We start from the raw sequence: 14,816 nt of genomic DNA on the forward strand, positions 1-14,816 counted from the left end.
AAAAATTGCAAATAACATTGGGAGCAAATATAAAAGTACTATAATTGAAAATTAATAATAGCCCTTAAAGAACATATATAATAGTATTAGTCAACTTCTCTAATCTTTCAGTAAGATAAAAAATATACAGATTTCACTTAGTAATCATTCATGTCTACTTAATCTTCTTTTATATGTTCATGTCCTTAAACAAGAAGCAAGAAAAAAAGGGAAAAAACATCTAGAACTTAATGACCCATAAATTAAACAATCTCACAATATTCTAGAATTAAATGTCGAGGTTAAAGTAAATTAGACAATTAGCAAAACAAAAATTAGCAATTAAAACTTTTCCAAGAAACAAGTACACCAGAACAAGGTTATGTCACATGGAGAAGAGGGACTGGCTGCTCAGAAACCCAGTAGCATTTGCTTTGGTGGATTCATCACAGTTCAAGGAATGGATAACAGTCTCCCAGGATCAGTTTGTTTGCAATTTAAGAGGAAAGCTGTCTCTGTGCACAGACTCATACTCACAGCAACTGATGGGTATAAACCACTGATATGTATGAATGAAAATGTCATTGTTCATTTACACAGAGAAATTAATCTGTCGAGTGAATCAGAATGTTTAATTCAGCTTCTCTAGCATATTCTCTTTCTGTAGGGAAAATACATTGGAAGAAACCTTCTTAAGAAGTTTAAGTGGAGAACAAGGAATCAATTAGCTGATTTAAATATCTTTCAGGTAAAGCCTAACCTGTGCAATCGGATTGCTAATGTTGGATTGGCCAGAACTCCATCCACTTTGAACCTTGAACCATGCTAAATGAGCAGAATCAACACACTCTTCCCACCCCCCACCTCGACTCTCATGATTGGTCACTTTTCTACCATTTTAATTTTTCTCACGTGAAGAACATAAACCAGTTTTCTGCATAGCAAGCAGTGAATTCTTATATCATAGGAATTAAAGTGCTGAACTTTACCAAACTAGTCCATTACTCACTTATTCACAATATCTTGTTTTACTCTCATTTATGGCTAATCCTGTATTTTCGATACACATTTTATTAGTTTAGATTTTAGAGTAAAATCTAATTCTGGCTTTTGAGAGTACCTCAATTCAGCCCATATTTGTCTTTCATCTATTAAATGTGATTCTTTTTTTGTTGATATTGAGTTTCATAAATATTTTCAGAATATTTTGAGAATTTGTAGATATGCACACATATTTTATGGATATGAATCTATAGATACATATTTTGATATAGATAGATAATTTCTCAGGAAGTCAGGAAATACTCATCCAATTTGTGTCTGCAGTAGGCATATGGGTATACATAGCAATTGGGTATTTTTTAATATTGATTCACTTGAAGTTTTTCAATTAGTATGTGAAAAGTTATTCATAGTTTACTCATTTATTGAAAAAAAATGGTCTTCAGCTCAACAATAATTACATGCTGAATTAAATTCTCTCTTTACTCCCTTCCCCTCACTATTTGGAATGCAAAGTGATATTGTGTAAGAAAAGAACAAACAAACATTTTTATGTAGCACACTCTCCTGCTTTGGGATTCTCTCTAGTGAAGGTTATTTAACCTTAGCTTAGTCAAATAAAGACATTTTTCTTTGGAGAGATGCCTTGTTGCTGTCTACTCAAGGTAGTTCATTTTTCATTTTTGTATATTGAAATGCCTGTTTTATTTTTTAATCCAAAATGTGTTTATTGGGATGGTTTCCCGTTCATCTTGATTCAAAGTGCTTTTAGTGCTGCTTCCCTTGGAAGGAGCATCCTTCTGTAAGCCTTGTTTTCCCTCTTGTGGGCTAGCAGAGGACAGTAGAGCAGCCAACACACAAAACTACTGTTTGTGTATGGCTAAAGATGGTGGTGATTTTATAGCATCCTGGATATTTCACATCCATGAAGTAGGGATTGGGGTTCTGCACCAGGTACTTCTTCTTGTGTTTCCTCTTCTCTTCTGGAGAGGGATGAAGAAAATTATTTTCAAGAGGCATGTTCTCCTAGGGAGGTCATCACCAAGTGAAAGGTTGAAACGCCTCTTTGTTTCAACGTTGGTTAGCTCCACAAATGTTAATATTCTGAATCACACATATTACTTTATTTTTTTTTCCTTTGAAGTATATTTTTATTTTATTAATTTTCAAGGGCATCAGAGGCTTAAAGTAGCAGTAGCAATTACTACTAATTAATCAAATAATGGGGCTTTACATATACACTTTATGGAGGAGACTACTAGCTGATGTCAAACCAGCTAATTTTTCTTCCTGGAAACATAGCTCCACTACATTTTTAAGACTCCAATGAAATTAGGAATGGTCATGTGACTGAGTTCTAGTCAGTGAGTTATGCACACAGTTAAAAATTTCTTTCCATGATTCTATGTTCATTTGTCTGGGTGGAATGGAAACAAATACTAGAGTGAACTTGAGAGCCAGGTGTTTGTGTGACCACAGGATGGAAGTATCCTGAGACTCTGCTTGGACTCGATGAATATTCAGCTAATAAGTGTGAAATCTTAGACTTAAACAAAGATTTTCTCACTCAAAATTATTATTACTATTTTGTCATTTGCGATGTTGTCAAATATGGTGATTTTACAGAATATTTGAAAGTTCAGTACCTAGAGTCAGAGAAACCTGCATTTACAATGATTCCAATACTGACTGGCTGTGTGGACTTGGGAACATTTCTTAATCTTTGCCTTTTTTTTCTATCTATAAAATTGAAGTTATAACAGTTTTTACATTATAATATAGGATTAGGTGAGAATATTTAAGTTAAAGGCTTACCAGAATTCTTTATACATAATAACCATAAACCAATGAGAGATTGTTTGATGTTTGATATGAAGTCCTCCAAAGAGTGTAAAATTTGGGAACTACCTTCTCTCTCCTAAATTACATACTCCTTTTGCCCATCTTTCTTCATTTATGTAAAGCTTTTTATATAAATCTATGGTTTTCAAATGGGTATGTATCAAAATTCTCTCTTGGACTTTCTTCTTTAACAACAAAAAAGAAATAGAAAATTTAAAAATAATGTGCAGAATTAAAAACAGAGTATCATGTTAAAATACATGTAATAAAGGTAGGTGGTGAAATATATATTCTTATATACATTACATTCTGTTTGGTAGCTTTGTAAATAGTGGAGAAATGACTGGTGGATGAAAGGTAGCATTTAAAGTTGTGTACTGAAATTACTGTGATCATCAAGATGACAGCAGGTTATAAACTATTAAAATTTTTGAGGTGCTCCTGTTTATCAATTTTATAGAGCCTTACCACATATTATTGAAGTTGATATGAAAAATACTAGAGGAAATGGAAATAAACAGTAAATAGGACAAAGTCAGAATGACCCCAGCTGGGTGGAATATCTAGAGCAAGTACAGTAAGGGTTTGAGAAAAAGAACAAAAGTAAAGTACAAAGATGACTTTTAGATTATAATAAAAGCCAGTTTATTGAGCCTGAGGAATGGAGAATTTTTAAGGTACCTCAGACCTGTAGCATGTCTTTGGTACCTGTTGTATGACTTGGCTAGGTCACCTAAAGGAACTAGGGTAAACTGGATGCTTGGTACCTGCAAACCGCCTCATCTATTCTATTTGGTGATAATTTTAGGTCCAGGAGATGATAGAGCTCATTCTTACTGGGTGGTGGTTTTGGGAACTTTCCCTAATACTTCCTGCTTTTTCCCAAAGGGATAAGGCCCAATTAATGGGCTTGGCACTGGTATTCAGGAGTTAAATCTCACACCAGCCTACTAGCATTCTTCATCTCAGTGATAATGACTGTTAACAGTCTGAGGTGTTTTTCCAAGTCTTTGGCTAAGTATTATATTTTCATAGGCAGTCAGTACATGACCATTGAATAAATGGATAAGAGCCATGAGGGCTGTAGGAAGAGGAAGGATAACTAACATTTTATTGGGGATATATAATATTTCATGAACTTTATGATTTTTAAAAATTCAATATTCACAATTGCCTCATTATGTCCCCATTTTTAATGTGAGAGATGTTAGTGAAGTTAGTTACTTACCCAGGACCACACAGTGGGTGAATGATAGAGCTCAGATGCAAAAAATGGGCTATTTAAATTTAAACTTTCAAATTCTGGCTCAGCTATGCAACCGTAGGCAAGTTATTTAAAATTTCTCACCTGTTTCTTCATCTGGAAACTGAGAATGATAACAATACCTCATAGGGCTTTTCATGAATTTTAAATGGTTCTTTTAAAGTCCTTAGAACAGTGCCAGGCACATAGTAAGCTGCATGAACTATTATTATTATTATTATTATGCTATGTCATGTTTCCTACTCACTACCACACCACTAAATGCCACCTCCCTTCTTCCTCACCACTGAAAAATGCAGTTAGTTTTATTTTAACCTATCTTTGTTGCATTTGGTGAGAGGTGTAAACTAATTTATGTTGAGGCCCTTCTACAAGCTCTGCACTGAGTGTTCTTGGTGATTTTGCAATGTTGTTCTGCTTGCATGTTACATATTAGGTACATAGGGTGGATATCACAGGCAAACCCTCATTAATTTCTCCTCTTTTTTCAGTACCTGGAAGTACTAAACTGCTGCCAGGTTTTTGTTCTTTGTTTATGTATCAATTCTCTGGCTTCCAGAACTTCGCATTTGCTGTTCCCTTGTTTTTGACATGAACGCTTCCAGGAAGTCACCCTTGACTCTCTAAGCTTAGTTTCTTCAATTCTATTGTACTTAGAGTTCATCTTAAGGGCAGGGACTGGATAGTTGTTTGCAATTGCATAAACTTAAAAAAAGTTTGTAAATAAAATCAATACTAAAAATAAATATATAAAATATTAAAATTAAATTTAATTAAAATTAAAATAATATATAAATACTTTAAAAAATAAAATAACATTTACAGAATATTTAAACTAAGCTCTCTTATAGGTTCTTTAAAAATAAGCTCTCAAAATAAGAAATATAAATTTTCAAAGGATAGTAATCTATATTCATTGCATGTATCTGAGACTATTGTGTTGGATCAGGCTGGAAGAACTACATTTATTATAGAGAGTTCCACGTATTTAGCAGTCTACTTGGTAAATATCACTAGATAGTTCTAATTCTTCAAATATGCAATAAGTATATTTATTTAATTGGCTGAACTCTATTCCTAAAGATTTGAAAATAGAAATATTTTTTAAAAATCTAAAACTCATTAAATGGGAAAAAAACTCTTCCTGCTTTCAACCTGTTTCTCTCAAATATGGTGAAATCAACTTTTAAGCCTCATCAAATAATGATTTGTGGATTCTGCATAAGCAACATCAATTTTACTAATAGAGGCAATTTTGTCAAACTACTCTTTTTGAAAATAGAGGCATCTCACTGACTTTGTGCCCCTTAGCAGTTATTAGATTGAGATAAGCACCATTTTGGAATTCAGAACTGGTGTCTGGGATCAAAATGAACATAGGATAATGATAATGTTAAATACTTATGGTTCCTAATGAGTTATATTTTTACAATGGGGCTTGAATTTCCCTGAGAGGAATATGATAGGGCCATATCCCCAATTACATTAAAGTTCACGTCATTAGAGGGTAATTTGTGAGAAATGCTAGCATAGATTTCTAATACCATTTGTGGTATCTAACTTCTAGAGATCTAAAATCTAAAACCCTTTCAAAAGTTTGGATTTATTTAAAACTGTCTTAGAAGTAAGTGATTTATGAGGGCACTGGCTAATGACTATTTTGAAAAGGATTTCTTTTGAACACTCTGATGCTAATTATATCATGAATTACACTCAGATATGACCGGATAGCACCTCTCGGATTCTGAGTTTCTGAAATGCTGAATTTCTGTTCAAGAAGGTATGGCTGATAATTTAGAGTTTTTTTCTTTAACTATTAACCAGAATCTTTGGTATCTAGCTTCCAAAATAAACAAAAAGAAACAAATGAATAAAGTTACAAAAAGCAAGTTCATATCACTCTTTAAATTTTGTGCCTACTTAGTTATGTTAAATGGAGATTAATTAAGTTAAATGGCTAGGATTATTAAAATTAAAAAAAATAGCTGTAATAATTAAAACCACCATCCATCTGCAGAACTCTTCATCTTGCAAAACTGAAACTCTGTACCCAGGAACAATAACTCCCCATTCACTCTGCCCCAAGACCTGCCAACCACCATTCCATTTTCTATCTCTATAACTTTGACTACTCTTGGTACTTCATATAAGTGGAATAATACAGTTTTTGTCTTTTTGATTGGCTTATTTCCCTTAGCATGATGTCCTCAAGGTTTGAGCATATTGTAGCACGTCAGAATTTCCTTCTTTTTAAGGTTGAATTATATTCTATTGTATGTTTATACCACATTTTGCTTATTCATTCATGTCAGTGGACACTGGGTTGCTTTCCATGTTTTAGCTATGAATGCTGCTATGAATGTGGGTACACAAATATCTCTTGATGTAGTGATCATGTTTGATGTTTAAGACCCTGCTTTCAATTCTTTAGGGTACTCATCCAGAAGTGAGATTGCTGGATCATATCTTAATTCTATTTTTAATTTTTTGAATAACTGCCATACTGTATTTTACAACACCTGTACCATTTTATATTCCCACCAACAGTGCACAATTGCCTCAATCCTTCCACATCCTCACCAACACTTGTTTTTATTTATTCTTTGCAACAGCCATCCTAATGAGTGTGAGTGGTTTTTCATTGTGGTTCTGATTTGCATTTCCTTAATGATTATTGACGCTGAACATCTTTTCATGTGTTTATTGGCTATTAATATATCTTATTTGGAGAAATGTCTATTCAAGTTTTTTTGCCCATTTATGAATCAGGTTGTTTTTGTTGTTGTTGAGTTTTAGGAGTTCTCTATATATCCTGGATATTAATCCCTTATCATATATACGATTTATAAATAGTCTCTCCCATTCAGTAGGCTGACTTTTCACTCTGTTGGTACACCAGTTTTAAATTTCATAAAGATCAATTTGTCTATTTGTTCTTTTGTTACCTACCTGTGTCTTTGGTGTCATATCCAAGCTATGTCTTTGGATCTAAAGTGAGCCTCTTATAGGACTTACTTCTGCTATCTCGCTGTTTGTTTTCTATATGTCTTACAGCTTTCTTATCCCTAATTTCTGTCTCTTTGTATTTAGTTGATATTTTTTTTTGGCTGCGTGGGTCTTAGTTGCTGCGCGGGCTTTTTCTAGTTGTGACAAGCAGGGTCTACTCTTCGTTGCACTGTGCGGGGTTCTCATTGTGGTGGCTTCTCTTATTGTGGAGCACAGGCTCCAGGCGTGCGGGCTTCAGTAGTTGCAGCACGCAGGCCCTGGGGCGTGTGGGCTTCAGTAGTTGTGGTGCGTGAGCTCAGTAGTTGTGGCTCGCAGGCTCTAGAGCACAGACTCAGTAGTTGTGGAATATGGGCTTACTTGCTCCTCGGCATGTGGAATCTTCCTGGACCAGGGATCAAACCCATGTCCCCTGCATTGGTAAGCGGATTCTTAACCATTGCGCCACCAGGGAAGTCCCTAGTTAATTTTTATAGTGAAATATTTTAGTTCATTTCTCATTTCCTTATGTGCATATTCTGTAACTATTTTCTTTATGGTTGCCATGGAGAGTACATTTAATATCCTAAAGCTAACACACTAATTTGAATTTATTATAACTTAACCTCGGTAACATAAAAAACCTCTGCTCATTTACAGATATGAACCCACTCCTTTCAGTTTTCTTTTCTTTTTTTTTGCTGTGAATGTACTTTATATATATTTTTTGAAATTTTGTTATACAGCAGGTTCTCATTAGTTATTTATTTTATACATATTAGAGTATATATGTCAATCCCAATCTCCCAATTCATCCCACGACCACCACCACCCCCATCCCCCAATTTCCCCTTTGGGGTCCATATGTTTGTTTTCTACATCTGTGTCTCTATTTCTGCATTGCAAACCAGTCCATCTGTATGATTTTTCTAGATTCCACATATATGTGCTAATATAAAATATTTGTTTTTCTCTTTCTGACTTACTTCACTGTGTACGACAGTCCTAGGTCCATCCTCATCTCTACAAATCACCCAATTTAGTTCCTTTTTATGGGTGACTAATATTCCATTGTATATATATATTTTTTACCCATTTGTCTGACGATGGGCATTTAGGTTGCTTTCATGACCTGGCTATTGTAAACAGTGCTGCAATGAAGAGTGGGGTGCATGTGTCTTTTTGAATTATAGTTTTCTCTGGGTATATGCCCAGTAGTGGGATTGCTGGGTCATATGTTAATTCTATTTTTAGTTTTATAAGGAACCTCCATACTGTTCTCCATAGTGAGAACATAGCTGTATCAATTTATGTTCCCACCAACAGTGCAAAAGTGTTCCTTTTCTCCACATCCTCTCCAGCATTTGTTGTTTGTAGATTTTCTGATGATGCCCATTCTAACTGGTGTGAGGTGATACCTCATTGTAGTTTTGATTTGCATTTCTCTAATAATTAGTGATGTTGAGCGGCTTTTCAACATCATCTTGGCCATCTGTATGTCTTCTTTGGAGAAATGTCTATTTAGGTCTTCTGCCCATTTTTGGATTGTGTTATTTGCTTTTTTTGATATTGAGCCGCATGAGCTGTTTATATACTTTGGAGATTAATCCTTTGCCCATTGATTTGTTTGCAAATATTTTCTCCCATTCTGAGGGTTGTCTTTTCATCTTGTTTATAGTATCTTTGTTGTGCAAAAGCTTTTAAGTTTCACTAGGTCCCATTTGTTTATTTTTGTTTTTATTTCCATTACTCTAGGAAGTGGGTCAAAAAAGATCTTGCTGTAATTTATATCAAAGAGTGTTCTTCCTATGTTTTCCTCTAAGAGTTTTCTAGTGTCCAGTCTTACATTTACGTTTTTAATCCATTTTGAGTTTATTTTTTTGTATCGTGTTAGGGAGTGTTCTAATTTCATTCTGTTACATGTAGCTGTCCAGTTTTCCCAGCACCACTTACTGAAAAGTCTGTCTTTTCTCCATTGTATATCCTGGCCTCTGTCATAAATTAGTTGACCATAAGTGCATGGGTTTATCTCTGGGCTTTCTATCCTGTTCCACTGATCTATATTTCTGTTTTTGTGTCAGTACCATATTGTCTTGATTACTCTAGCTTTGTAGTATAGTCTGAAGTCAGGGAGACTGATTCCTCCAGCTACATTTTTTTCCCTCAAGATTGCTTTGGCTATTCGGGATCTTTTGTGTTTTCATACAAATTTTAATATTTTTTGTTCTAGTTCAGTAAAAAAAATGCCACTGGTAATTTGATAGGCATTGCATTGAATCTGTAGATTGCTTTGGGTAGTATATTCATTTTCACAATATTGACTCTTCCAATCCAAGAATATGGTATATCTCTCCATATCTTTGTGTCATCTTTGACTTCTTTCATCAGTGTCTTATACTTTTCTGAGTAAAGGTCTTTTACCTCCTGAGGTAGGTTTATTCTTAGGTATTTTATTCTTTTTGTTGCAATGGTGAATGGGATTGTTTCCTTAATTTCTCTTTCTTGTTGTTAGGGTATAGGAATGCAAGAGATTTCTGTGTACTAATTTTGTATCCTGAAACTTTATGAAATTCGTTGATTCGCTCTAGTAGTTTTCTGGTAGCATTTTTAGGATTCTCTATGTATAATATCATGTCATCCGTAAAGACTGACAGTGTTACTTCTTCTTTTCCAATTTGTATTTCTTTTATTTCTTTTTCTTCTCTGATTGCCTTGGTTAGGACTTCTAAAACTATGTTAAATAACAGTGGTGAGAGTGAACATCCTTGTCTTGTTCCTGATCTTAGAGGAAACGCTTTCAGTTTTTCACCATTGAGAATGATGTTTTCTGTGGGTTTGTCGTATAGGGCCTTTATTATTAGAGGTAGGTTCCCTCTATGCCCACTTTCTGGAGAGTGTTTATCATAAATGGATGTTGAATTTTGTCAAAAGCTTTTACTGCATCTGTTGAGATGATCACATGATTTTTCTTCTTCAATTTGTTAATATGGTATATCACATTGATTGATTTGCATATACTGAAGAATCCTTGCATCCCTGAGATAAATCTCACTTGATCATGGTGTATGATCCTTTTAATGTGTTGTTGGATTCTGTTTTCTAGTATTTTGTTGAGGATTTTTGCATCTAAATTCATCAGTGATGTTGGTCTCTAATTTTATTTTTTTGTAGTATCTTTGTCTGGTTTTGGTATCAGGGTGATGGTGGCCTCATAGATTGAGTTTGGGAGTATTCCTTCCTCTGCAATTTTTTGGAAGAGTTTGAGAAGGATGGGTATTAGCTCTTCTCTAAATGTTTGATAGAATTCACCTGTGAAACTATCTTGCCCTGGACTTGTTTGTTGGAAACTTTTTAATCACTGTTTCAAATTCATTACTTGTGATTTGTCTGTTCATATTTTCTATATCTTCCTGGTTCAGTCTTGGAAAGCTATACCTTACTAATAATTTGTCCATTTCTTCCAGGTTGTCCATTTCATTGGCATAGAGTTGCTTGTAGTAGTCTCTTAGGATGCTTTGTATTTCTGTGGTATCCATTGTAACTTCTCCATTTTCACTTCTAATTTTATTGATTTGAGTCCTCTCCCTCTCTTTCTTGATGAGACTGGCTAAAAGTTTATCAATTTTGTTTTTCTCAGAGAACCAGCTTTTAGTTTTATTGATCTTTGCTATTGTTTTCTTTGTTTCTATTTCATTTATTTCTGCTCTGATCTTTATGCTTTCTTTCCTTCTACTAAATTTGGGTTTTGTTTGCTCTCCTTTCTCTATTTCCTTTAGGTGTAAGCTTAGATTATTTGAGATTTTTCTTGTTTCTTGAGGTAGGATTGTATAGCCATAAAATTCCCTCTTAGAACTGCTTTTGCTGCATCCCATAGGTTTTGGATCGTAATGTTTTTGTTGTCATTTGTCTCTAGGTATTTTTTTATTTCCTCTTTGATTTCTTCAGTGATCTCTTGCTTATTTATTAATGTATTGTTTAGCCTCCATGTGTTTGTGTGTTTTACGTTTTTTTCCCTGTAATTTATTTCTAATCTCATAGTGTTGTGGTCAGAAAAGATGCTTGATATGTTTTCTTAAATTTACTGAGGCTTGATTTGTGACCCACGATGTGATCTGTTCTGGAGAGTGTTCCATGTGCACTTGAGAAGAAAGTGTAATCTGCTGTTTGGGGATGGAATGTCCTATAAATATCAATTAAATCTTTCTGGTCTATTGTGTTATTTAAAGTTTGTGTTTCCTTATTAGTTTTCTGCCCAGATGATCTGTACATTGGTGTAAGTGAGGTGTTAAAGTCCCCCACTATTATTGTGTTACTGTCGATTTCCTCTTTTATAGCTGTTAGCAGTTGCCTTATGTATTGAGGTGCTCCTAAGATGGGTGCATAAATATTTACAACTGTTATATCTTCTTCTTGGATTGATCCCTTGATCATTATGTAGTGTCCGTCTTTGTCTCTTGTAACATTCTTTAAAGTCTGTTTTATCTGATATGAGTATTGCTTCTCCAGCTTTCTTTTGATTTCCATTTGCATGGAATATCTTTTTCCATCACCTCACTTTCAGTCTGTATGTGTCCCTAGGTCTGAAGTGGGTCTCTTGTAGACAGCATATATATGGGTCTTGTTTTTGTATCCATTCAGTCAGTCTATGTCTTTTGGTTGGAGCATTTAATCCATTTACATTTAAGGTAATTATCGATATGTATATTCCTATTACCATTTTCTTAATTGTTATGGGTTTGTTTTTGTAGGTCTTTTTCTTCTCTTGTATTTCCCACTTAGAGAAGTTTCTTTAGCATTTGTTGTAGAGCTGGTTTGGTGGTGCTGAATTCTCTTAGCTTTTGCTTTTTTGTAAAGCTTTTGATTTCTCCATTGAATCTGAATGAGAACCTTGCTGGGTAGCGTAATCTTGGTTGTAGGTTCTTCCTTTTTATCATTTTAAATATATCATGCCACTCCCTTCTGGCTTGTAGAGTTTCTGCTGAGAAATTGGCAGTTAACCTTATGGGAGTTCCCTTGTATGTTATTTGCCATTTTTCTCTTGTTGCTTTTAATAATTTTTCTTTGTCTTTAATTCTTGTCAATTTGATTACTATGTGTCTCGGCGTGTTTCTCCTTGGGTTTATCCTGCCTGGGGCTCTCTGCACTTCCTGGACTTGGGTGGCTATTTCCTTTATCATGTTAGGGAAGTTTTCAACTATAATCTCTTCAAATATTTTCTCGGGTCCTTTCTCTCTCTCTTCTCCTTCTGGGACCCCTATATTGCAAATGTTGGTGCATTTAATATTGTCCCATAGGTCTCTTAGGCTCTCTTCATTTCTTTTCATTCTTTTTTCTTTATTCTGTTCCATGGCAGTGATTTCCACCATTCTGTCTTCCAGGTCCCTTATCTGTTCTTCTGTCTCAGTTATTCTGTTATTGATTCCTTCTAGTGTATTTTTCATTTCAGTTATTGTATTGTTCATCTCTGTTTGTTTGTTCTTTAATTCTTCTAGGTCTTTGTTAAACATTTCTTGCATCTTCTCGTCCTTGCCTCCATTCTTTTTCCAAGGTCCTGGATCATCTTCACTATCATTATTCTGAATTCTTTTTCTCGAAGGTTGCCTAGCTCCACTTCATTTAGCTTTTTTTCTGGGGTTTTATCTTGTTCTTTCATCTGGTACATAGTCCTCTGCCTTTTCATTTTGTCTGTCTTTCAAGCATTTGAAAGAATGTGAATATGGTTTTCTTTCCACAGGCTGCAGGATTGTAGTTCTTCTTGCTTCTGCTGTCTGCCCTCTGGTGGATGAGGCTATCTAAGATGCTTGTGCAAGCTTCCTGAGGGGTGGGACTGGTGGTGTGTAAAGCTGGGTGTTGCCTTGGTGGGCAGAGCTTTAATCCACTTATCTGCTGATGGGTGCGGGTGAGTTCCCTCCCTGTGGTTGTTTGGCCTGAGGCAACCCAGCACTGGAGACTAGAGGCTCTTTGCTGGGGCTAATGGTGGACTCCATGAGGGCTCATGCCAAGGAGTACTTCCCAGAACTTCTGCTGCCAGTGTCCTTTTCCCCATGGTGATGCACAGCTGCCCCCTCTGCTGATGCGGGAGACCCTCCAAGTCAAGCAGATAGGTCTGGTTCAGTCTCCTATGGGGTCACTGCTCCTTGCCCCTGGGTCCTGATGCACACACTACTTTGTATGTGCCCTCCAAGAGTGGAGTCTATGTTTCCCCCAGTCATGTCAAAGTCCTGCAATCAGATCAAGTTTTGCCTTCAAAGTCTGATTCTCTGGGAATTCCTCCTCCCATTGCCAGTGGATTGGGAAGGCTGATATGGAGCTCAGAACCTTCACTCCAGTGGTGGACTTCTGTGGTATAATTGTTCTCCAGTTTGTGAGTCACCTACCCAGCAGTTATGTGATTTGATTTTATTGTGATTGCGCCCCTCCTACCATCTCACTGTGGCTTCTCCTTTGTCTTTGGATGTGGGGTATATTTTTTGGCAAGTTCCAGTGTCTCCCTGTCAATGACTGTTCAGCAGTTAGTTGTGATTCTGGTGTTCTCGCAAGAGGGAGTGAGCACACGTCCTTCTACTCTGCCATCTTGAACCAATCTTCACTCCTTTCAGTTACTGATGTCAAAAAATTACATTGTATGTCCAAAAACATAAACCAGAAAAATTTTAGTGCACTAATCTTTTAAATTCTATAGAAAACAATAGGTAGAGTTATAAACCAAAGTTACTAATACTAGATTTTAGTCTAATAATTGTTTTTTTTAAGTATTAGTATCTTAAATCATGTAAAAACAAAAAGTGGTGTCACAGACCATTCTTTTAATACTAGCTTTTATAACTGCATATGTATTTACCTTCACAAGATCTTTATTCCTTCATACAACTTTGAGTTACTGTCTAGTGTCCTTTCATTTTAAACTGTAAAACTTCATTTAGGGCTTCTTGCAAGGCATGTCTAATGATAATAAACTCCCTCAGTTATTGTTTAACTGGGACTGTGTTCATTTCTCCCTTATATTTGAAAGACAGTTTTGTTGGATATAGGAGTCTTAGGTGACTTTTTTTTTTTTTTTCTTTTAGCACCTTGAATATCACCTCACTGACTTCTGGCCTCCAAAGTTTCTGATGAGAAAGCTACTGGTGATCCTTGTACATGATGAGTCACTATTCTCTTTCTGCTTTCAGGATTCTCTCTTTGTCTTTGTTTTAAAATGCTTCCATTATATGGTATCTTAATGTGGGTCCCTTTGAGTTCATTCTACTTGGTGTTCATTGAGCTACTTGGATATTTATAGTCACATCTTTCATCAAATTTGGAAAGATTTTGGCCATTGTCTCTTCAAATAATCTCTCTGCCTCTTTCTCTTTCTCTTGTCCTTGTGGGAGTCCCACAATACATACATTGGTCTGGTTGATGGTATTCCATAGGTACCTCAGGTTTTATTCACTTTCCTTCAGTCATTTTTCTTTCTGTTTCTCAGAAGATAATTTCAGTTTTGCTTTATTAAATTTATTGATTCTTTCTTCTGTCTGCTCAAAACTGCCTTTGAATCCTTATAGTGTATTTTTATTTCTGTTATTGTACTTTTTCAGCCCTATAATTTTTTGTTTGTTTGTTTTTTTAGGTTTTCAGTCTCTTTATTGATATTTCCATTTTGTCCATACATCATTTTCATGACTTTCCCACTTCTTCCTTAGTTATTTGACTATCTTTAGGATGCTGTTTTAAAGTCTTTGTCTAGCAGATTTGTTGTCTAGTC

The 14,816-nt window shown here is 35.2% G+C and overlaps 1 pseudogene; it reads right to left on the reverse strand.

The window, feature by feature from the left end:
• Positions 1 to 1,148: 1,148 nt before the first annotated feature.
• On the reverse strand, positions 1,149 to 2,417 carry LOC111172549 (small ribosomal subunit protein eS27 pseudogene; annotated as a pseudogene).
• Positions 2,418 to 14,816: the final 12,399 nt, after the last annotated feature.

Source organism: Delphinapterus leucas, chromosome 16 (genome assembly GCF_059928025.1).
Source record: "Delphinapterus leucas isolate spDelLeu-1000000601 "Yukka" chromosome 16, BTC_Dleu_Yukka2, whole genome shotgun sequence".
Lineage (NCBI taxonomy): Eukaryota > Metazoa > Chordata > Mammalia > Artiodactyla > Monodontidae > Delphinapterus > Delphinapterus leucas.